This window comes from Phyllobates terribilis, unplaced genomic scaffold (genome assembly GCF_046119375.1).
Source record: "Phyllobates terribilis strain yellow unplaced genomic scaffold, ASM4611937v1 Scaffold_602__1_contigs__length_984359, whole genome shotgun sequence".
NCBI lineage: Eukaryota > Metazoa > Chordata > Amphibia > Anura > Dendrobatidae > Phyllobates > Phyllobates terribilis.
The window spans coordinates 551,375-575,130 of NW_027363362.1; the positions used below are offsets into that span (position 1 = coordinate 551,375).

Sequence of the window (23,756 nt, forward strand, 5' to 3'; positions counted from 1 at the left end):
TTATTTAAAATTTAACAAATTACAGAAATAAAACCATTACATGCACATTACACTTTCGGGACTTCAAAGAAAAATAAAAATTCCATCACAGCAAATTTTACAAGACTTCAAATATTCCATAGGTTAAAAAGCCATTTGCCTGCCAATGTTACATTCTTTTTCCTGTCCAATAAATAGTATATGTACATTTCACTTTTACAAAAGGCTAAAACATCATCTACTGGTAACATTTCATGTTTAAAAACAGCAATATTTCTAGCATTCCAGAGCGCTATCTTGGCACAATTCACTGTCTTCCACTCCATTATTTTTTGGTCCATTGTTGGGCATTCCAGAAGACCATATAACACTGATGCAAAATTAAAGTCCTTGAGGTCCACCATTTTCTCCAGCAGGGGGATTAATCTTCTCCAGAACTCTTTAGCAAAAGCACAAGTCCATAAAAGATGCTTCACTGTCTCTTCTTCTTGACAACCTTCTCTTGGGCAGATTTCAGACCTCACAAAACCTCTTCTGTACTGGAATATCCGGCAAGGAAGACAGTGGTGTGCGCAGCTCCAAGACATGTCTTTCTGTACATTAAAAAGATAAGGGGCGTTAATCATTTTCCATATGTGTACAGTTTTGTCATCATCATAACGTTCAATATCACACAACGTCACATCAGTACTAATTTGTTTGAGTAGTGTCTTGCTGTTACATAGATCCCCTGTCTGTTTCTTATTCAAATTAAAATCAAGAATAATTTTCTTTAACCCCTTAAGCCCCGCGGGTGGTTTGCACGTTAATGACCGGGCCAATTTTTACAATTCTGACCACTGTCACTTTATGAGGTAATTACTCTCGAACGCTTCAACGGATCCCCCTGATTCTGAGATTGTTTTTTCGTGACATATTGTACTTCATGATTGTGGAAAAATTTCTTCGATATCACTTGCGTTTATTTGTGAAAAGAACGGAAATTTGGCGAAAATTTTGAAAATTTTGCAATTTTCAAAATTTGAATTTTTAAGCCCTGAAATCAGAGCGATATGTCACACAAAAGAGTTAATAAATAACATTTCCCACATGTCTACTTTACATCAGCACAATTTTGGAACCAAAATTTTTTTTTGTTAGGGAGCTATAAGGGTTAAAAGTTGACCAGCGATTTCTCATTTTTCCAACAAAATTTACAAAACCATTTTTTTAGGGACCACATCACATTTGAAGTCACTTTGAGAGGTCTTTATGACAGAAAATACCCAAAAGTGACACCATTCTAAAAACTGCACCCCTCAAGGTGCTCAAAACCACATTCAAGAACTTTATTAACCCTTCAGGTGCTTCACAGGAATTTTTTGAATGTGGAAGAAAAAAATGAACATTTAACTTTTTTCACAAAAATGTTAATTTAGACCCAATTTTTTTTATTTTCACAGGGGTAACAAGAAAAAATGGACCCCAAAATTTGTTGTGCAATTTCCCCTGGGCACGCAGATACCCAATATTTGGGGAAAAAATACTGTTTGGGCGCACGGCAGGGCTCGGAAGGGAAGGAGCGCTATTTGACTTTTTGATTGTAAAATTTGCTTGAATAATTAGCGGACGCCATGTTGTGTTTGGAGAGCCCATGTGTGCCCAAACTTTGGAGCTCCCCCACAAGTGACCCCATTTTGGAAACTAGACCCCCCAAGGCACCTTTCTAGATGCATAGTGAGCACTTGGAACCCCCAGGTGCTTCACAAATTGATTCGTAACAATGAAAAAGTGAAAAAAAAAAACACTTTTTCATTTTTATGAATCAATTTGTGAAGCACCTGAGTGTTCCAAGTGCTCACAATGCATCTAGATAGGTGCCTTGGGGGGTCTAGTTTCCAAAATGGGGTAACTTGTGGGGGAGCTCCAATGTTTGGGCACACAGCGGCTCTCCAAACGCAACATGGTGTCGCTAACAATTTGAGCCGATTTTCCGTTAAATTTGTTAGAGGACACCATGTTGCATTTAGAGAGTCCCTGTGTGCCCAAACATTGGAGCTCCCCCACAAGTGACCCCATTTTGGAAACTAGACCCCCCAAGGCACCTATCTAGATGCATAGTGAGCACTTGGAACCCCCAGGTGCTTCACAAATTGATTCGTAACAATGAAAAAGTGAAAAAAAAAACACTTTTTCATTTGTATGAATCAATTTGTGAAGCACCTGAGGGTTCCAAGTGCTCAGTATGCATCTAGATAGGTGCCTTGGGTGGTCTAGTTTCCAAAATGGGGTCACTTGTGGGGGAGCTCCAATATTTGGGCACACAGCGGCTCTCTAAATGCAACATGGTGTCCGCTAACAAATTTAACGCAAAATTGGCTCAAATTGTTAGCGACACCATGTTGCGTTTGGAGAGCTGCTGTGTGCCCAAACATTGGAGCTCCCCCACAAGTGACCCCATTTTGGAAACTAGACCCCCCAAGGCACCTATCTAGATGCATAGTGAGCACTTGGAACCCCCAGGTGCTTCACAAATTGATTCGTAACAATGAAAAAGTGAAAAAAAAAACACTTTTTCATTTTTATGAATCAATTTGTGAAGCACCTGGGGGTTCCAACTGCTCACTATGCATCTAGATAGGTGCCTTGGGGGGTCTAGTTTCCAAAATGGGGTCACTTGTGGGAGAGCTCCAATGTTTGGGCACACAGGGACTCTCTAAATGCAACATGGTATCCGCTAACAAATTGAATGGAAAATCGGCTCAAATTGTTAGCGGACACCACATTGCGTTTGGAGAGCTTCTCTGTGCCCAAACTTTGGAGCTCCCCCACAAGTGACCCCATTTTGGAAACTAGACCCCCCAAGGCACCTTTCTAGATGCATAGTGAGCACTTGGAACCCCCAGGTGCTTCACAAATTGATTCGTAATAATGAAAAAGTGAAAAAAAAAACACTTTTTCATTTTTACGAATCAATTTGTGAAGCACCTAGGGGTTCCAAGTGCTCACTATGCATCTAGATAGGTGCCTTGGGGGGTCTAGTTTCCAAAATGGGGTCACTTGTGGGGGAGCTCCAATGTTTGGGCACACAGGGACTCTCTAAATGCAACATGGTATCCGCTAACAAATTGAATGGAAAATCGGCTCAAATTGTTAGCGGACGCCACATTGCGTTTGGAGAGCCCCTCTGTGCCCAAACTTTGGAGCTCCCCCACAAGTGACCCCATTTTGGAAACTAGACCCCCCAAGGCACCTTTCTAGATGCATAGTGAGCACTTGGAACCCCTAGGTGCTTCACAAATTGATTCGTAATAATGAAAAAGTGAAAAAAAAAACACTTTTTCATTTTTACGAATTAATTTGTGAAGCACCTAGGGGTTCCAAGTGCTCACTATGCATCTAGATAGGTGCCTTGGGGGGTCTAGTTTCCAAAATGGGGTCACTTGTGGAGGAGCTCCAATGTTTGGGCACACAGGGACTCTCCAAATGCAACATGATATCCGCTAACAATTTGAGCCGACAATTTGTTAGCGGATATCATGTTGCATTTGGAGAGTCCCTGTGTGCTCAAACATTGGAGCTCCCCCACAAGTGACCCCATTTTGGAAACTAGACCCCCCAAGGCACCTATCTAGATTCATAGTGAGCACTTGGAACCCCAGGTGCTTCACAAATTGATTCATAAAAATGAAAAAGTGTTTTTTTTTTCACTTTTTCATTTTTACGAATCAATTTGTGAAGCACCTGGGGGTTCTAAGTGCTCACTATGCATCTAGATAGGTGCCTTGGGGGGTCTAGTTTCCAAAATGGGGTCACTTGTGGGGGAGCTCCAATGTTTGGACACACAGGGGCTCTCCAAACGCAACATGGCGTCCGCTAACAATTTGAGCCGATTTTCCATTCAATTTGTTAGCGGACACCATGTCGCGTTTGGAGAGCCCGTGATGTGCCTAAACAGTGGAGCTCCCCCACAAGTGTCCCCATTTTGGAAACTATACCCCTCAAAGATTTTATTAAGGTGTATAGTGAACATTTTGAACCCAGAGGTACGGCACATTATTTGTTTACATTAGGTCATCATATTGAATAAGTTTTCATTATTCTTGAGCGCAAGTGCTCGCTACTTGAGTTTGCATCGGGTACTCAGGTATGCACCATGTACAGCGTGTGCTCGAGTGACATGCTCGAGTCCCTGCTCCGCATGTTTCACGGTTATTAGACACCCAAAAAAAAACATGCGGGGATCGCTCGTGCATGGCAGGCAATCCCCGTAAAGTTTTTTGGCCGCGAAGCATATGGGGCAGAGACTCGAGCATGTCACTCAAATACCCACGATACTAAATGCATACCAGAGCACCCGATGCAAACTCAAGTAGCGAGCACTTGCTCTCAACACTAGTCGCCATATCGTCATCTTTTTTTCTTACTTTTGAAAAAAATCCCAACCCCAGCCCTAACCCTAGCACAACCCTAGCCCCAGCACAACCCTAGCCCCAGCACAACCCTAGCCCCAGCACAACCCTAGCCCCAGCACAACCCTAGCCCCAGCACAACCCTAGCCCCAAACCCAGCCCTAACCCTAGCCCAATCCTAACTCAAGAGTTTATTTTTGACGCCGTTCCTTGTGCGGTATAAGTGATTAGACGACTTTATTCTTCGGGTCGGTGTGATTACAGCAATGCCAGAATCATATGGGGTTTTTATGACTGACAGCTGTCACACACTAAAAGACGCATTTTTTGTAAAATCTAGTTTTTGCATCGCCATATTTTGAGAGCTATAATTTTTCCAAATTTTGGCAGACAGTCATGTGACGGCTCGTTTTTTGCGGGATGACTTGACGTTGTTATTGGTGCCATTTTCAGGCACGTGACATTTTTTGATCGCTTTCTATTCCGATTTTTGGGAGGCAGAATAAACAAAAACCAACAATTCAGGAATTGTTTTTTTTTTTTTTTTTTTATTCTGTTCCGCGTGTGGTAAAATTGATGAGGCAGCTTTACTCTTCGGGTCAGTACGTTTACAGCGGTACCACATTTGTATAATTTTTCTATGTTTTGGCGCTTATACACAATAAAAGCTATTTTATAGAAAAAAATATTTTTTAGTATCGCTTTATTCTGAGAGCTATAACTTTTTTATTTTTCGGCTGATGGAGCTATATGGCGGCTTGTTTTTTGCGGGACGAGATGACGTTTTCAGCGGTATCATTTTTATTTATATGCGTCTTTTTGATCGCGTGTTATTCCACTTTTTGTTTGGCGGTATGGTGATAAAGCATTGTTTTTTGCTTGTTTTTTTTTTTTTTTTTTTACCGTGTTCACTGAAGGGGTTAACTAGTGGGACAGTTTTATAGGTCAGGTTGTTCCGGACGCGGCGATACCAAATATGTGTACTTTTATTGTTTTTTTTTTATTTTTTTTATAATAATATTTATTGATGGGTACATTATATTTTTATTTTTGGTGTATTATTTTTTTTATTTTTTTATAATATTTTTGCACATTTTTTTTTTTTTTCCACTTTCACACAGTTTATACACTTTATTACTTTGTCCCACTCTGGGACTTTCACTTTTTTTTTTCTGATCGCCTGCATGGCACAGGAATGGAGCACCATCCCTATGCCATGAAGGCTGTCAGAAGTGCACAGTGTGAAGATTGCTTGGAGATGCACTGCGCATGTCCAAGCAATCTTCCTGCTCTCTGGTGACCCGGATGTTGTCATGACGACATCGGGTCGTCATGGCAACACCCGGGAAGCCTTTGCAGACTGCGCTGGAAGCCGGAAGAGGAGGTGAGTATCGGCGATCACCTCCCCTTGCCCCCGCAATGCCGCGATCGACTTCGATCGACTTCGATCGCAGCATCGCGGGGGTTAATGTGCTGGGAGCGGTGCGTGACCGCTCCCTGCACATAGTACCGGGTGTCAGCTGTGACAATCAGCTGACACCCGGCGGCGATCGCGCCCGCACAGCCTGTGTGCGCGCGCGATCGCCATGACGTACTAATACGGGTCTGGCTCTTAAGTCCCAGGGCACAGACGCGTATTAGTACGTCAGATGTTATTAAGGGGTTAAAATCTCATAATGTGCAGGTAGGTTAAAAGCATAAGGAAAGGATAAAACCGTTTCAAACCAACCAAACCTTCTCATGAGAAAACCAGTGTTAAAACGCATAAAATAGGAAAGGTAATTATCTTTAAAAAGGGTTTTAAAACAGAAACAGAAAAAATGTATTAAAAGAAACTTATCTAAAACAGGGAAATCTTTCCCACCTTTAACCTTTGGCTTTGTCACAATTTCTCTTTTGAGTTTCTCCATTTTTGAGCCCCAAAAAAAGGTAAAACATACTTTTGTAATTCGTTTCAACAAATTTGTAGGAGGGGGGAACACCAAACTAAGATGTAACAGGATAGGTAATATCCCCATTTTTACAATCAGAACTTTACCTTCCATTGACAGCTTTCTCATATTCCACATGCAGATTTTCTGATTAATTTTCTGTGCTGCCGCATCCCAGCTATTAAAACCATTATTAGATTCATTAAAAGAAACACCTAAAATAGTAATGGAATCTGTAACTGCAATTGGTACATCATGTAAACTCATCCCCCCGACATTTAAAATATTACATTTAGTAAGATTAATTTTAAAACCGGAAACTGTACAAAAAGACTGAATTTGGCTTATCGTTTTTTGTATTGAAGGTACATCACATCCAAACACTGCTACATCATCCATATAGCTTACAACTTTAACTTGTAGACCGTTCCCTCCGGGTAAGGGTACTCCACATATTTGCTTATCCCGGCGTATTGTACATAAAAGGGGTTCTATAGCACATATAAAAAGCAGGGGGGACAAAGGGCAACCCTGCTTCACCCCTGATTTTAAAACTACCTCTTTTGTTTTAAAACCATTAACTAAAATCTTACTCGTACAATCATTATAAAAAGCTTTAAGAGACAATAAAAACCCACCCGGAATGCCCATTTTTTCTAAAACTTTAAAAAGATAAAAAAGAGACACGCGGTCAAAAGCTTTCTCAAAATCCACCGCTAGGATTGACATCTTTGTCTTTCTGGTTTTTACATCTTCAATACAATCTTTCACCAGGTTTAAATTGTCCCAGATACTACGCCCAGGTACCCCGCATACCTGATTTGCATGAATTACTTTATGTATCACTTTTTTCAACCGATTTGCACAGATCTTAGCCATAATTTTGTAATCACTATTTAAAAGAGTTATCGGCCTCCAGTTTTTAAGATCCGTTTTGTCACCTTTTTTGTATAGTAGTGATACCTCACCTTTCTTCCATGAGTTGAGTAAAACCTTATTATTAAAAACTTCGGAAAACAAATTAAACAAATCATCTTTTAAAATATCATAAAAACTTATATAAAACTCTATGGGGATACCATCAGGGCCGGGCACTTTACCATTTTTAAAACTCTTCATGGTTTCTAAAATCTCTTCCTCACATAGAGGTTGGGATAAAAAACTTTGGGCATCAGCATCTAGGGTGGACTTGATCTCCCCCAGGAAAGTGTGTATTAAATCATGGTCTACAGTTTTTACATTAAAAAGATCATTAAAATAGACATTTACCTTATCCAATATAACGTTGATATTATTATCTCCATCTATGTTATCAATTATTGTTTTCGCCTGTTTGTTTTTCTTAAAAAAATACCTGGAACAAGTCTCATCCTCTTCTACGTGTTTTACCTTTGAACGAAAAATCAGTTCTTTTCCTTTTTGTTCCAACCACTTTGAAATTTCTCCTTTAAGACTCAATATATCATTACCTACATCCAGACCATTGTCTTTGAATTTGTACAATGTCTGTAACCTGATATTAAGAAAATTATAGATCTCAAACTTTTCTTTAGCTTTTTGTATGCTTTTCTTTATAAAGAAATCTTTAATGCTTATTTTCATTCTATCCCACCAGGAGCTAAAAGAAATATTGGGGTTTTTCCTTTTTCTACAGTTTACATAAAACTCAATAAAATCCGATAAAATTTGTGGATTTTTTAAAAGGGACACATTCAATTTCCAAGATTTCTTACCACATTTCTTCTTTCCATTAATCCTCACTCTAAAAGATAAAACCTTGTGATCTGAGAGAATATTAGTTAAAACTTCACATTTCACTGGCAGTATTTTTTCTGAACCTAAAACAAAATCTATCCTGGAGCTACATGTAGAATTGCTCCAGGTGAAACCAGCATCTATAGGGCTATCCTTGTTACATTCTTTATACACATCAGTTAATTTACAATCATTTATAATATTGCTTAACATTCCAGACGTTTTGTCATAATTTCTACTCACGGAACCGGAGCGTCGGCTTTCGCCTTTTAAAATACAATTAAAATCACCTGCCAGGATAAAAGGTTCTGAAATGTTAATAAATAAAGGTAAAATTTCCAGCATATCAGCCCTTTCATTTTTATCAGGTGACCCATAAAAATTTAAAAACTGCCATCTTGTCCCATCAATAAAAGCCTTAACTAAAAGAATACGACCCGGTAAAATATCTTGGATAAAATCAATAGACACATTTCCCTTAAAAAGTATAGCTACCCCGGCTGATCCGGTTGCATTTGATCCAGACCAGACCGATGGACCATGTTTCCACTCTTCCTTATATTTTTTGTAAGAAATCTTATGAGGGATATGACATTCTTGTAAAAAGAAAACAGAAGCTGTAAAACAGGTTAAAAAATGTAAAACAGTAGCTCTTCTGGTCTTGGATCCTATGCCTCTCACATTGAGGGAAACACCACTAATGTCAGCCATCATAACAAATGGTTAGGAAGAAACAAAAACTGGACTTTACCTATCCGATGGACGGATCAGACCACTTGGACTTTCACCAACGCCCTCTTCTGAATCCACCGTTATCAAAGAGTCTTCATCATCGGAGAAGGAACATTCACTTAAATTAAGACCCGACGCTACTGGGGTGTAGCTCGGAAGGATATTGTGAGAAAGGTTACACTGGGTCTCCATAGGCTGACCATTTAGGTCCTCGTCAGGTGGGTCTCCGAGAGGCTCCGCACTCCCTTGCTGACCCGCAGAGGGTCGTAACACAGGGGCAGGCTGCGCACATGGCGGAGCCTCAGAGTCCCCGGAGGCAGCCAGGTTTGGGGTCCCACCTGGGGCAGCAGAGCCCCGGGACCTCGGGATTCCAGAGTCTACACCCCCGTGAGGGGATGTATCCATCTCCTCCCTATTAGCCACCTCCACGGAACCATTCTTTTTCTTATTATGAGACCTCACCAAATGCCACGTACCGCCCTCGCTCTCGTGAGACCCAGTGGGAATTTTGGGCTCGGTGTCAGCCTTTTGGCGTTCTTTTTTGGCCTTACCGACCGCCCCTTTATGATCTTTCTCAGCCTTCCTTTTAGCCTCCTTATGGTCTTTCAGCCAGCTCCTGGGCTCCTGTGAGTTACCTGTCATTGACTCGGAGGGATTGTTACTAGTCGAAGCGCCCTTATCACCTCCCGAGGCTCCAGGTTGCTGTTCCTCCTCCTGAGGGGTGGTCTGATTGGCCCGTCCATTCCCGGATGTCTTGGACTTCTCCTTTTGTTTTTGTTCATCCTCTCTGAACCTGTGAGGGCAAGAAAAATAGAAATGACCAGGTGTCCGACAAAAAGAGCATTTTTTTTCATTTGGGCACTCCTTTGTGTCATGTTCAGTACTGGCACAATTTCTACAAGTGGCACCACAACTATCCTTAGAGTGCCCATAGAGACCACAATACCTACAGAAAAGTGGCATTCCTGAGAAAAAAAAATCCCCATTAGTTTGCCCTATTTTAAATCGAGCTGGAGGAAGTCTCACACCTCCAGGGAATTTAGGGTCTCTTTCACATTTTACTAAAAACTTCCATTTTGAGGTCCAGATGTTAAACTCATTCAACACTTTCCCAATCAATTTCACACTTTTAAAATAAACTGACAAAAAGGAAATAACCTCTGGTGCTGTTATGAAGGGTGAGAAGATTTTCACAACCACCATCTTTACCTCATCCAGGACGTGCTCGATGATCTGAATCCCTTTTAGACCAGGGCTATTTTCTACCGACTTAACTCTGGACAAAACATCTTTGAAAATACCTTCGCCAGTAAAGGTTACATCATAATCTCCACGTCGAGGATAATCCTGGACAGAAAGGATTTCGTTGGTTCTGACGTGGAGCAGTTTCTCAAGCACGTCCTGGACTACATATCCCAGATTCCGCATATCGGAACCACCAGCCGTAAAGCGGACCCTTATGGTGTTCTTAAGCCTCGCATATAGAGGCACGAGGTTGGGGTCAACCTCCATGGTATGGCGCAACAAAATACAAATTGCAACCGCCTGCAATCTGCGCCTTCAGAGCTTTGAGATAAAGCACCTGAAGGCTGGGGGATCGCTGCCCGTTACCCTAGGACTAATCCCTCTCCCTAATAGCAGCAGGCAGGTGAAGCCCACCGAAGTGGACGATCCTGCCAGGCCAAGGAGAGGGGTACCTGAGTGCCCTTCAACTGAAACCTCCTGCTGTGAAGCACTTGGTCTCAGCCAAAAGGCCGAGAAGCGATAACCAGAATTGGTTTCGAACTACGGAGCCACCCAAGGATCCTGAAAAGTCCATTTGTGGAGATGAGCTCCTGGACTCCCGTTAAGAAGACATGTTGTCAACCTCTAGATCCCTTACATGCCTGCACTTTTCGGCTTGCTGCTGCTGCAATCCACGCGTTTTAGATCTGCATAACTCCACCTCTTTAAACACAGCACCTTCACCCCCTGCTGTTCCCACCCGCCTCAACACCGTTGGAAGGGAGGAGAAACAATTAAGGCGGGGGGTGGGGTGGAACGAGCAGCTGTCTACCCTTAGCAGGAGGGCTGCTGATTACATACCTCTCCTGCTGCTGCTGCTGCTGGCTGTCCAGCAGCAGACTGAAGGTGGCTGCTGCTGTGCGCAGGTATATAAAGGCTCAGAGCCTATTATGACACGCGCAGCCAGCGTTCCATTGCCACATTCCATCTACTGCAGGCAGGATACCTGGCTGGCTGAATGTCGCTGAGAAGCTCACAGAGACCGCCATAAGCAACAGTTTAACAGAATGCCACAGACTAATCAACCAAACTTTTTGGGTTGGGTTCTCTTTTATAGTCTGCAGGCATTAAATGAAAGAAGTCAGTGTTCCAGCAGAGGGAGACAACGTTTCAGAAAAGGCATTGTAGCAAACCAAAAAAGAAATTTTAAGCGCAGCAGAGTAACCAGCGCACATACCTGTTAGCTCAGGTGAGTTTAAAAGGCTGCTGTTGATAACAAGGGCATTTGCTAAATAGATGGTGTGTGTGCAACAATATACTGAAAGGTCAATTATATTGTGCAGCTTATCTCACCACCCGTAGTTATTTAGGTGAAAGCTCCAAAATGCTTGCCTAATATGTCTGTTTATCCAAAAGGAAGTAAAAAGGGAGAGCTAGAAAGATAGCATTGCATTACATTACATGGCAATGCAATGCACAGTTGCTGAAGTTGAACCAAAATGAGCTTGTAATCTGGCTTCTGCAACTTTGAACATGAAAAATCCAATGAGGAGAAGAAAAGCAAAGCCAAAGAGTCCATCCCAAAATCCGACAAACAAGCAAAATGAACAAAAAACATTGAATTCAATTCTTTCTGATTTTAGAAACTGCATTAAAGAAGGGGTGCACCGGTCCTGGAGATACTGCAATACCAGGTCAATGCGTGGAGTGGACAGAGCAAGCTCTTTTTCCATCTCCCTGTTCTAAAAATCCATTTAATATATGGTCCCCAGATAGGGGACGTATCAGATATTAAACTGATAAGAACAGATACTACACTTGATCTTAGCCAAAAGGCCGAGAAGCGATAACCAGAATTGGTTTCGAACTACGGAGCCACCCAAGGATCCTGAAAAGTCCATTTGTGGAGATGAGCTCCTGGACTCCCGTTAAGAAGACATGTTGTCAACCTCTAGATCCCTTACATGCCTGCACTTTTCGGCTTGCTGCTGCTGCAATCCACGCGTTTTAGATCTGCATAACTCCACCTCTTTAAACACAGCACCTTCACCCCCTGCTGTTCCCACCCGCCTCAACACCGTTGGAAGGGAGGAGAACCAATTAAGGCGGGGGGTGGGGTGGAACGAGCAGCTGTCTACCCTTAGCAGGAGGGCTGCTGATTACATACCTCTCCTGCTGCTGCTGCTGCTGGCTTTCCAGCAGCAGACTGAAGGTGGCTGCTGCTGTGCGCAGGTATATAAAGGCTCAGAGCCTATTATGACACGCGCAGCCAGCGTTCCATTGCCACATTCCATCTACTGCAGGCAGGATACCTGGCTGGCTGAATGTCGCTGAGAAGCTCACAGAGACCGCCATAAGCAACAGTTTAACAGAATGCCACAGACTAATCAACCAAACTTTTTGGGTTGGGTTCTCTTTTATAGTCTGCAGGCATTAAATGAAAGAAGTCAGTGTTCCAGCAGAGGGAGACAACGTTTCAGAAAAGGCATTGTAGCAAACCAAAAAAGAAATTTTAAGCGCAGCAGAGTAACCAGCGCACATACCTGTTAGCTCAGGTGAGTTTAAAAGGCTGCTGTTGATAACAAGGGCATTTGCTAAATAGATGGTGTGTGTGCAACAATATACTGAAAGGTCAATTATATTGTGCAGCTTATCTCACCACCTGTAGTTATTTAGGTGAAAGCTCCAAAATGCTTGCCTAATATGTCTGTTTATCCAAAAGGAAGTAAAAAGGGAGAGCTAGAAAGATAGCATTGCATTACATTACATTGCAATGCAATGCACAGTTGCTGAAGTTGAACCAAAATGAGCTTGTAATCTGGCTTCTGCAACTTTGAACATGAAAAATCCAATGAGGAGAAGAAAAGCAAAGCCAAAGAGTCCATCCCAAAATCCGACAAACAAGCAAAATGAACAAAAAACATTGAATTCAATTCTTTCTGATTTTAGAAACTGCATTAAAGAAGGGGTGCACCGGACCTGGAGATACTGCAATACCAGGTCAATGCGTGGAGTGGACAGAGCAAGCTCTTTTTCCATCTCCCTGTTCTAAAAATCCATTTAATATATGGTCCCCAGATAGGGGACGTATCAGATATTAAACTGATAAGAACAGATACTACACTTGATCTTAGCCAAAAGGCCGAGAAGCGATAACCAGAATTGGTTTCGAACTACGGAGCCACCCAAGGATCCTGAAAAGTCCATTTGTGGAGATGAGCTCCTGGACTCCCGTTAAGAAGACATGTTGTCAACCTCTAGATCCCTTACATGCCTGCACTTTTCGGCTTGCTGCTGCTGCAATCCACGCGTTTTAGATCTGCATAACTCCACCTCTTTAAACACAGCACCTTCACCCCCTGCTGTTCCCACCCGCCTCAACACCGTTGGAAGGGAGGAGAACCAATTAAGGCGGGGGGTGGGGTGGAACGAGCAGCTGTCTACCCTTAGCAGGAGGGCTGCTGATTACATACCTCTCCTGCTGCTGCTGCCTGTCCAGCAGCAGACTGAAGGTGGCTGCTGCTGTGCGCAGGTATATAAAGGCTCAGAGCCTATTATGACACGCGCAGCCAGCGTTCCATTGCCACATTCCATCTACTGCAGGCAGGATACCTGGCTGGCTGAATGTCGCTGAGAAGCTCACAGAGACCGCCATAAGCAACAGTTTAACAGAATGCCACAGACTAATCAACCAAACTTTTTGGGTTGGGTTCTCTTTTATAGTCTGCAGGCATTAAATGAAAGAAGTCAGTGTTCCAGCAGAGGGAGACAACGTTTCAGAAAAGGCATTGTAGCAAACCAAAAAAGAAATTTTAAGCGCAGCAGAGTAACCAGCGCACATACCTGTTAGCTCAGGTGAGTTTAAAAGGCTGCTGTTGATAACAAGGGCATTTGCTAAATAGATGGTGTGTGTGCAACAATATACTGAAAGGTCAATTATATTGTGCAGCTTATCTCACCACCTGTAGTTATTTAGGTGAAAGCTCCAAAATGCTTGCCTAATATGTCTGTTTATCCAAAAGGAAGTAAAAAGGGAGAGCTAGAAAGATAGCATTGCATTACATTACATGGCAATGCAATGCACAGTTGCTGAAGTTGAACCAAAATGAGCTTGTAATCTGGCTTCTGCAACTTTGAACATGAAAAATCCAATGAGGAGAAGAAAAGCAAAGCCAAAGAGTCCATCCCAAAATCCGACAAACAAGCAAAATGAACAAAAAACATTGAATTCAATTCTTTCTGATTTTAGAAACTGCATTAAAGAAGGGGTGCACCGGTCCTGGAGATACTGCAATACCAGGTCAATGCGTGGAGTGGACAGAGCAAGCTCTTTTTCCATCTCCCTGTTCTAAAAATCCATTTAATATATGGTCCCCAGATAGGGGACGTATCAGATATTAAACTGATAAGAACAGATACTACACTTGATCTTAGCCAAAAGGCCGAGAAGCGATAACCAGAATTGGTTTCGAACTACGGAGCCACCCAAGGATCCTGAAAAGTCCATTTGTGGAGATGAGCTCCTGGACTCCCGTTAAGAAGACATGTTGTCAACCTCTAGATCCCTTACATGCCTGCACTTTTCGGCATGCTGCTGCTGCAATCCACGCGTTTTAGATCTGCATAACTCCACCTCTTTAAACACAGCACCTTCACCCCCTGCTGTTCCCACCCGCCTCAACACCGTTGGAAGGGAGGAGAACCAATTAAGGCGGGGGGTGGGGTGGAACGAGCAGCTGTCTACCCTTAGCAGGAGGGCTGCTGATTACATACCTCTCCTGCTGCTGCTGCTGCTGGCTGTCCAGCAGCAGACTGAAGGTGGCTGCTGCTGTGCACAGGTATATAAAGGCTCAGAGCCTATTATGACACGCGCAGCCAGCGTTCCATTGCCACATTCCATCTACTGCAGGCAGGATACCTGGCTGGCTGAATGTCGCTGAGAAGCTCACAGAGACCGCCATAAGCAACAGTTTAACAGAATGCCACAGACTAATCAACCAAACTTTTTGGGTTGGGTTCTCTTTTATAGTCTGCAGGCATTAAATGAAAGAAGTCAGTGTTCCAGCAGAGGGAGACAACGTTTCAGAAAAGGCATTGTAGCAAACCAAAAAAGAAATTTTAAGCGCAGCAGAGTAACCAGCGCACATACCTGTTAGCTCAGGTGAGTTTAAAAGGCTGCTGTTGATAACAAGGGCATTTGCTAAATAGATGGTGTGTGTGCAACAATATACTGAAAGGTCAATTATATTGTGCAGCTTATCTCACCACCTGTAGTTATTTAGGTGAAAGCTCCAAAATGCTTGCCTAATATGTCTGTTTATCCAAAAGGAAGTAAAAAGGGAGAGCTAGAAAGATAGCATTGCATTACATTACATGGCAATGCAATGCACAGTTGCTGAAGTTGAACCAAAATGAGCTTGTAATCTGGCTTCTGCAACTTTGAACATGAAAAATCCAATGAGGAGAAGAAAAGCAAAGCCAAAGAGTCCATCCCAAAATCCGACAAACAAGCAAAATGAACAAAAAACATTGAATTCAATTCTTTCTGATTTTAGAAACTGCATTAAAGAAGGGGTGCACCGGTCCTGGAGATACTGCAATACCAGGTCAATGCGTGGAGTGGACAGAGCAAGCTCTTTTTCCATCTCCCTGTTCTAAAAATCCATTTAATATATGGTCCCCAGATAGGGGACGTATCAGATATTAAACTGATAAGAACAGATACTACACTTGATCTTAGCCAAAAGGCCGAGAAGCGATAACCAGAATTGGTTTCGAACTACGGAGCCACCCAAGGATCCTGAAAAGTCCATTTGTGGAGATGAGCTCCTGGACTCCCGTTAAGAAGACATGTTGTCAACCTCTAGATCCCTTACATGCCTGCACTTTTCGGCTTGCTGCTGCTGCAATCCACGCGTTTTAGATCTGCATAACTCCACCTCTTTAAACACAGCACCTTCACCCCCTGCTGTTCCCACCCGCCTCAACACCGTTGGAAGGGAGGAGAACCAATTAAGGCGGGGGGTGGGGTGGAACGAGCAGCTGTCTACCCTTAGCAGGAGGGCTGCTGATTACATACCTCTCCTGCTGCTGCTGCCTGTCCAGCAGCAGACTGAAGGTGGCTGCTGCTGTGCGCAGGTATATAAAGGCTCAGAGCCTATTATGACACGCGCAGCCAGCGTTCCATTGCCACATTCCATCTACTGCAGGCAGGATACCTGGCTGGCTGAATGTCGCTGAGAAGCTCACAGAGACCGCCATAAGCAACAGTTTAACAGAATGCCACAGACTAATCAACCAAACTTTTTGGGTTGGGTTCTCTTTTATAGTCTGCAGGCATTAAATGAAAGAAGTCAGTGTTCCAGCAGAGGGAGACAACGTTTCAGAAAAGGCATTGTAGCAAACCAAAAAAGAAATTTTAAGCGCAGCAGAGTAACCAGCGCACATACCTGTTAGCTCAGGTGAGTTTAAAAGGCTGCTGTTGATAACAAGGGCATTTGCTAAATAGATGGTGTGTGTGCAACAATATACTGAAAGGTCAATTATATTGTGCAGCTTATCTCACCACCTGTAGTTATTTAGGTGAAAGCTCCAAAATGCTTGCCTAATATGTCTGTTTATCCAAAAGGAAGTAAAAAGGGAGAGCTAGAAAGATAGCATTGCATTACATTACATGGCAATGCAATGCACAGTTGCTGAAGTTGAACCAAAATGAGCTTGTAATCTGGCTTCTGCAACTTTGAACATGAAAAATCCAATGAGGAGAAGAAAAGCAAAGCCAAAGAGTCCATCCCAAAATCCGACAAACAAGCAAAATGAACAAAAAACATTGAATTCAATTCTTTCTGATTTTAGAAACTGCATTAAAGAAGGGGTGCACCGGTCCTGGAGATACTGCAATACCAGGTCAATGCGTGGAGTGGACAGAGCAAGCTCTTTTTCCATCTCCCTGTTCTAAAAATCCATTTAATATATGGTCCCCAGATAGGGGACGTATCAGATATTAAACTGATAAGAACAGATACTACACTTGATCTTAGCCAAAAGGCCGAGAAGCGATAACCAGAATTGGTTTCGAACTACGGAGCCACCCAAGGATCCTGAAAAGTCCATTTGTGGAGATGAGCTCCTGGACTCCCGTTAAGAAGACATGTTGTCAACCTCTAGATCCCTTACATGCCTGCACTTTTCGGCATGCTGCTGCTGCAATCCACGCGTTTTAGATCTGCATAACTCCACCTCTTTAAACACAGCACCTTCACCCCCTGCTGTTCCCACCCGCCTCAACACCGTTGGAAGGGAGGAGAACCAATTAAGGCGGGGGGTGGGGTGGAACGAGCAGCTGTCTACCCTTAGCAGGAGGGCTGCTGATTACATACCTCTCCTGCTGCTGCTGCTGCTGGCTGTCCAGCAGCAGACTGAAGGTGGCTGCTGCTGTGCACAGGTATATAAAGGCTCAGAGCCTATTATGACACGCGCAGCCAGCGTTCCATTGCCACATTCCATCTACTGCAGGCAGGATACCTGGCTGGCTGAATGTCGCTGAGAAGCTCACAGAGACCGCCATAAGCAACAGTTTAACAGAATGCCACAGACTAATCAACCAAACTTTTTGGGTTGGGTTCTCTTTTATAGTCTGCAGGCATTAAATGAAAGAAGTCAGTGTTCCAGCAGAGGGAGACAACGTTTCAGAAAAGGCATTGTAGCAAACCAAAAAAGAAATTTTAAGCGCAGCAGAGTAACCAGCGCACATACCTGTTAGCTCAGGTGAGTTTAAAAGGCTGCTGTTGATAACAAGGGCATTTGCTAAATAGATGGTGTGTGTGCAACAATATACTGAAAGGTCAATTATATTGTGCAGCTTATCTCACCACCTGTAGTTATTTAGGTGAAAGCTCCAAAATGCTTGCCTAATATGTCTGTTTATCCAAAAGGAAGTAAAAAGGGAGAGCTAGAAAGATAGCATTGCATTACATTACATGGCAATGCAATGCACAGTTGCTGAAGTTGAACCAAAATGAGCTTGTAATCTGGCTTCTGCAACTTTGAACATGAAAAATCCAATGAGGAGAAGAAAAGCAAAGCCAAAGAGTCCATCCCAAAATCCGACAAACAAGCAAAATGAACAAAAAACATTGAATTCAATTCTTTCTGATTTTAGAAACTGCATTAAAGAAGGGGTGCACCGGTCCTGGAGATACTGCAATACCAGGTCAATGCGTGGAGTGGACAGAGCAAGCTCTTTTTCCATCTCCCTGTTCTAAAAATCCATTTAATATATGGTCCCCAGATAGGGGACGTATCAGATATTAAACTGATAAGAACAGATACTACACTTGATCTTAGCCAAAAGGCCGAGAAGCGATAACCAGAATTGGTTTCGAACTACGGAGCCACCCAAGGATCCTGAAAAGTCCATTTGTGGAGATGAGCTCCTGGACTCCCGTTAAGAAGACATGTTGTCAACCTCTAGATCCCTTACATGCCTGCAGTTTTCGGCATGCTGCTGCTGCAATCCACGCGTTTTAGATCTGCATAACTCCACCTCTTTAAACACAGCACCTTCACCCCCTGCTGTTCCCACCCGCCTCAACACCGTTGGAAGGGAGGAGAACCAATTAAGGCGGGGGGTGGGGTGGAACGAGCAGCTGTCTACCCTTAGCAGGAGGGCTGCTGATTACATACCTCTCCTGCTGCTGCTGCTGCTGGCTGTCCAGCAGCAGACTGAAGGTGGCTGCTGCTGTGCACAGGTATATAAAGGCTCAGAGCCTATTATGACACGCGCAGCCAGCGTTCCATTGCCACATTCCATCTACTGCAGGTAGGATACCTGGCTGGCTGAATGTCGCTGAGAAGCTCACAGAGACCCCCATAAGCAACAGTTTAACAGAATGCCACAGACTAATCAACCAAACTTTTTGGGTTGGGTTCTCTTTTATAGTCTGCAGGCATTAAATGAAAGAAGTCAGTGTTCCAGCAGAGGGAGACAACGTTTCAGAAAAGGCATTGTAGCAAACCAAAAAAGAAATTTTAAGCGCAGCAGAGTAACCAGCGCACATACCTGTTAGCTCAGGTGAGTTTAAAAGGCTGCTGTTGATAACAAGGGCATTTGCTAAATAGATGGTGTGTGTGCAACAATATACTGAAAGGTCAATTATATTGTGCAGCTTATCTCACCACCTGTAGTTATTTAGGTGAAAGCTCCAAAATGCTTGCCTAATATGTCTGTTTATCCAAAAGGAAGTAAAAAGGGAGAGCTAGAAAGATAGCATTGCATTACATTACATGGCAATGCAATGCACAGTTGCTGAAGTTGAACCAAAATGAGCTTGTAATCTGGCTTCTGCAACTTTGAACATGAAAAATCCAATGAGGAGAAGAAAAGCAAAGCCAAAGAGTCCATCCCAAAATCCGACAAACAAGCAAAATGAACAAAAAACATTGAATTCAATTCTTTCTGATTTTAGAAACTGCATTAAAGAAGGGGTGCACCGGTCCTGGAGATACTGCAATACCAGGTCAATGCGTGGAGTGGACAGAGCAAGCTCTTTTTCCATCTCCCTGTTCTAAAAATCCATTTAATATATGGTCCCCAGATAGGGGACGTATCAGATATTAAACTGATAAGAACAGATACTACACTTGATCTTAGCCAAAAGGCCGAGAAGCGATAACCAGAATTGGTTTTGAACTACGGAGCCACCCAAGGATCCTGAAAAGTCCATTTGTGGAGATGAGCTCCTGGACTCCCGTTAAGAAGACATGTTGTCAACCTCTAGATCCCTTACATGCCTGCACTTTTCGGCTTGCTGCTGCTGCAATCCACGCGTTTTAGATCTGCATAACTCCACCTCTTTAAACACAGCACCTTCACCCCCTGCTGTTCCCACCCACCTCAACACCGTTGGAAGGGAGGAGAACCAATTAAGGCGGGGGGTGGGGTGGAACGAGCAGCTGTCTACCCTTAGCAGGAGGGCTGCTGATTACATACCTCTCCTGCTGCTGCTGCTGGCTGTCCAGCAGCAGACTGAAGGTGGCTGCTGCTGTGCACAGGTATATAAAGGCTCAGAGTCTATTATGACACGCGCAGCCAGCGTTCCTTTGCCACATTCCATCTACTGCAGGCAGGATACCTGGCTGGCTGAATGTCGCTGAGAAGCTCACAGAGACCGCCATAAGCAACAGTTTAACAGAATGCCACAGACTAATCAACCAAACTTTTTGGGTTGGGTTCTCTTTTATAGTCTGCAGGCATTAAATGAAAGAAGTCAGTGTTCCAGCAGAGGGAGACAACGTTTCAGAAAAGGCATTGTAGCAAACCAAAAAAGAAATTTTAAGCGCAGCAGAGTAACCAGCGCACATACCTGTTAGCTCAGGTGAGTTTAAAAGGCTGCTGTTGATAACAAGGGCATTTGCTAAATAGATGGTGTGTGTGCAACAATATACTGAAAGGTCAATTATATTGTGCAGCTTATCTCACCACCTGTAGTTATTTAGGTGAAAGCTCCAAAATGCTTGCCTAATATGTCTGTTTATCCAAAAGGAAGTAAAAAGGGAGAGCTAGAAAGATAGCATTGCATTACATTACATGGCAATGCAATGCACAGTTGCTGAAGTTGAACCAAAATGAGCTTGTAATCTGGCTTCTGCAACTTTGAACATGAAAAATCCAATGAGGAGAAGAAAAGCAAAGCCAAAGAGTCCATCCCAAAATCCGACAAACAAGCAAAATGAACAAAAAACATTGAATTCAATTCTTTCTGATTTTAGAAACTGCATTAAAGAAGGGGTGCACCGGTCCTGGAGATACTGCAATACCAGGTCAATGCGTGGAGTGGACAGAGCAAGCTCTTTTTCCATCTCCCTGTTCTAAAAATCCATTTAATATATGGTCCCCAGATAGGGGACGTATCAGATATTAAACTGATAAGAACAGATACTACACTTGATCTTAGCCAAAAGGCCGAGAAGCGATAACCAGAATTGGTTTCAAACTACGGAGCCACCCAAGGATCCTGAAAAGTCCATTTGTGGAGATGAGCTCCTGGACTCCCGTTAAGAAGACATGTTGTCAACCTCTAGATCCCTTACATGCCTGCACTTTTCGGCTTGCTGCTGCTGCAATCCACGCGTTTTAGATCTGCATAACTCCACCTCTTTAAACACAGCACCTTCACCCCCTGCTGTTCCCACCCGCCTCAACACCGTTGGAAGCGAGGAGAACCAATTAAGGCGGGGGGTGGGGTGGAACGAGCAGCTGTCTACCCTTAGCAGGAGGGCTGCTGATTACATACCTCTCCTGCTGCTGCTGCTGCTGCTGGCTGTCCAGCAGCAGACTGAAGGTGGCTGCTGCTGTGCGCAGGTATATAAAGGCTCAGAGCCTATTATGACACGCGCAGCCAGCGTTCCATTGCCACATTCCATCTACTGCAGGCAGGATACCTGGCTGGCTGAATGTCGCTGAGAAGCTCACAGAGACCGCCATAAGCAACAGTTTAACAGAATGCCACAGACTAATCAACCAAACTTTTTGGGTTGGGTTCTCTTTTATAGTCTGCAGGCATTAAATGAAAGAAGTCAGTGTTCCAGCAGAGGGAGACAACGTTTCAGAAAAGGCATTGTAGCAAACCAAAAAAGAAATTTTAAGCGCAGCAGAGTAACCAGCGCACATACCTGTTAGCTCAGGTGAGTTTAAAAGGCTGCTGTTGATAACAAGGGCATTTGCTAAATAGATGGTGTGTGTGCAACAATATACTGAAAGGTCAATTATATTGTGCAGCTTATCTCACCACCTGTAGTTATTTAGGTGAAAGCTCCAAAATGCTTGCCTAATATGTCTGTTTATCCAAAAGGAAGTAAAAAGGGAGAGCTAGAAAGATAGCATTGCATTACATTACATGGCAATGCAATGCACAGTTGCTGAAGTTGAACCAAAATGAGCTTGTAATCTGGCTTCTGCAACTTTGAACATGAAAAATCCAATGAGGAGAAGAAAAGCAAAGCCAAAGAGTCCATCCCAAAATCCGACAAACAAGCAAAATGAACAAAAAACATTGAATTCAATTCTTTCTGATTTTAGAAACTGCATTAAAGAACGGGTGCACCGGTCCTGGAGATACTGCAATACCAGGTCAATGCGTGGAGTGGACAGAGCAAGCTCTTTTTCCATCTCCCTGTTCTAAAAATCCATTTAATATATGATCCCCAGATAGGGGACGTATCAGATATTAAACTGATAAGAACAGATACTACACTTGATCTTAGCCAAAAGGCCGAGAAGCGATAACCAGAATTGGTTTCGAACTACGGAGCCACCCAAGGATCCTGAAAAGTCCATTTGTGGAGATGAGCTCCTGGACTCCCGTTAAGAAGACATGTTGTCAACCTCTAGATCCCTTACATGCCTGCACTTTTCGGCTTGCTGCTGCTGCAATCCACGCGTTTTAGATCTGCATAACTCCACCTCTTTAAACACAGCACCTTCACCCCCTGCTGTTCCCACCCGCCTCAACACCGTTGGAAGGGAGGAGAACCAATTAAGGCGGGGGGTGGGGTGGAACGAGCAGCTGTCTACCCTTAGCAGGAGGGCTGCTGATTACATACCTCTCCTGCTGCTGCTGCTGCTGGCTGTCCAGCAGCAGACTGAAGGTGGCTGCTGCTGTGCGCAGGTATATAAAGGCTCAGAGCCTATTATGACACGCGCAGCCAGCGTTCCATTGCCACATTCCATCTACTGCAGGCAGGATACCTGGCTGGCTGAATGTCGCTGAGAAGCTCACAGAGACCGCCATAAGCAACAGTTTAACAGAATGCCACAGACTAATCAACCAAACTTTTTGGGTTGGGTTCTCTTTTATAGTCTGCAGGCATTAAATGAAAGAAGTCAGTGTTCCAGCAGAGGGAGACAACGTTTCAGAAAAGGCATTGTAGCAAACCAAAAAAGAAATTTTAAGCGCAGCAGAGTAACCAGCGCACATACCTGTTAGCTCAGGTGAGTTTAAAAGGCTGCTGTTGATAACAAGGGCATTTGCTAAATAGATGGTGTGTGTGCAACAATATACTGAAAGGTCAATTATATTGTGCAGCTTATCTCACCACCTGTAGTTATTTAGGTGAAAGCTCCAAAATGCTTGCCTAATATGTCTGTTTATCCAAAAGGAAGTAAAAAGGGAGAGCTAGAAAGATAGCATTGCATTACATTACATGGCAATGCAATGCACAGTTGCTGAAGTTGAACCAAAATGAGCTTGTAATCTGGCTTCTGCAACTTTGAACATGAAAAATCCAATGAGGAGAAGAAAAGCAAAGCCAAAGAGTCCATCCCAAAATCCGACAAACAAGCAAAATGAACAAAAAACATTGAATTCAATTCTTTCTGATTTTAGAAACTGCATTAAAGAAGGGGTGCACCGGTCCTGGAGATACTGCAATACCAGGTCAATGCGTGGAGTGGACAGAGCAAGCTCTTTTTCCATCTCCCTGTTCTAAAAATCCATTTAATATATGGTCCCCAGATAGGGGACGTATCAGATATTAAACTGATAAGAACAGATTTTTTTTTTTAATTTGGCTATCTCCTGCAGAGGGATAAAACCGTTTATTAAAACTTTAACAAATTACAAGCATAATTAAACAAATACCAAACGTTAAAAGACAAATGAAATTTACAAAACAAAAAAATACAAAGATTTTAAATAATTAGGTTCCATTGGTCAACAAGCCATTTTTTGGAAATATGTACATT

The 23,756-nt window shown here is 43.2% G+C and overlaps 10 non-coding genes across 10 annotated transcripts; all 10 read right to left on the bottom strand.

Annotated features, from left to right (window-relative positions):
* Window positions 1–11,669: 11,669 nt before the first annotated feature.
* LOC141233737 (U2 spliceosomal RNA) lies at window positions 11,670–11,860 on the bottom strand. Its single transcript, XR_012299777.1, has one exon. It is a non-coding gene; the product is annotated as a U2 spliceosomal RNA (small nuclear RNA).
* A 1,115-nt stretch (window positions 11,861–12,975) lies between these two features.
* On the bottom strand, window positions 12,976–13,166 carry LOC141233470 (U2 spliceosomal RNA). Its single transcript, XR_012299546.1, has one exon. It is a non-coding gene; the product is annotated as a U2 spliceosomal RNA (small nuclear RNA).
* Window positions 13,167–14,275: 1,109 nt separating this feature from the next.
* LOC141233738 (U2 spliceosomal RNA) lies at window positions 14,276–14,466 on the bottom strand. The gene has a single exon (XR_012299778.1). It is a non-coding gene; the product is annotated as a U2 spliceosomal RNA (small nuclear RNA).
* A 1,115-nt stretch (window positions 14,467–15,581) lies between these two features.
* On the bottom strand, window positions 15,582–15,772 carry LOC141233740 (U2 spliceosomal RNA). The gene has a single exon (XR_012299780.1). It is a non-coding gene; the product is annotated as a U2 spliceosomal RNA (small nuclear RNA).
* A 1,109-nt stretch (window positions 15,773–16,881) lies between these two features.
* Window positions 16,882–17,072, bottom strand: LOC141233741 (U2 spliceosomal RNA). The gene has a single exon (XR_012299781.1). It is a non-coding gene; the product is annotated as a U2 spliceosomal RNA (small nuclear RNA).
* A 1,115-nt stretch (window positions 17,073–18,187) lies between these two features.
* LOC141233742 (U2 spliceosomal RNA) lies at window positions 18,188–18,378 on the bottom strand. Its single transcript, XR_012299782.1, has one exon. It is a non-coding gene; the product is annotated as a U2 spliceosomal RNA (small nuclear RNA).
* A 1,115-nt stretch (window positions 18,379–19,493) lies between these two features.
* On the bottom strand, window positions 19,494–19,684 carry LOC141233743 (U2 spliceosomal RNA). The gene has a single exon (XR_012299783.1). It is a non-coding gene; the product is annotated as a U2 spliceosomal RNA (small nuclear RNA).
* A 1,112-nt stretch (window positions 19,685–20,796) lies between these two features.
* On the bottom strand, window positions 20,797–20,987 carry LOC141233744 (U2 spliceosomal RNA). Its single transcript, XR_012299784.1, has one exon. It is a non-coding gene; the product is annotated as a U2 spliceosomal RNA (small nuclear RNA).
* Window positions 20,988–22,105: 1,118 nt separating this feature from the next.
* LOC141233619 (U2 spliceosomal RNA) lies at window positions 22,106–22,296 on the bottom strand. The gene has a single exon (XR_012299692.1). It is a non-coding gene; the product is annotated as a U2 spliceosomal RNA (small nuclear RNA).
* Window positions 22,297–23,411: 1,115 nt separating this feature from the next.
* LOC141233665 (U2 spliceosomal RNA) lies at window positions 23,412–23,601 on the bottom strand. Its single transcript, XR_012299733.1, has one exon. It is a non-coding gene; the product is annotated as a U2 spliceosomal RNA (small nuclear RNA).
* Between the last annotated feature and the right edge of the window lie 155 nt (window positions 23,602–23,756).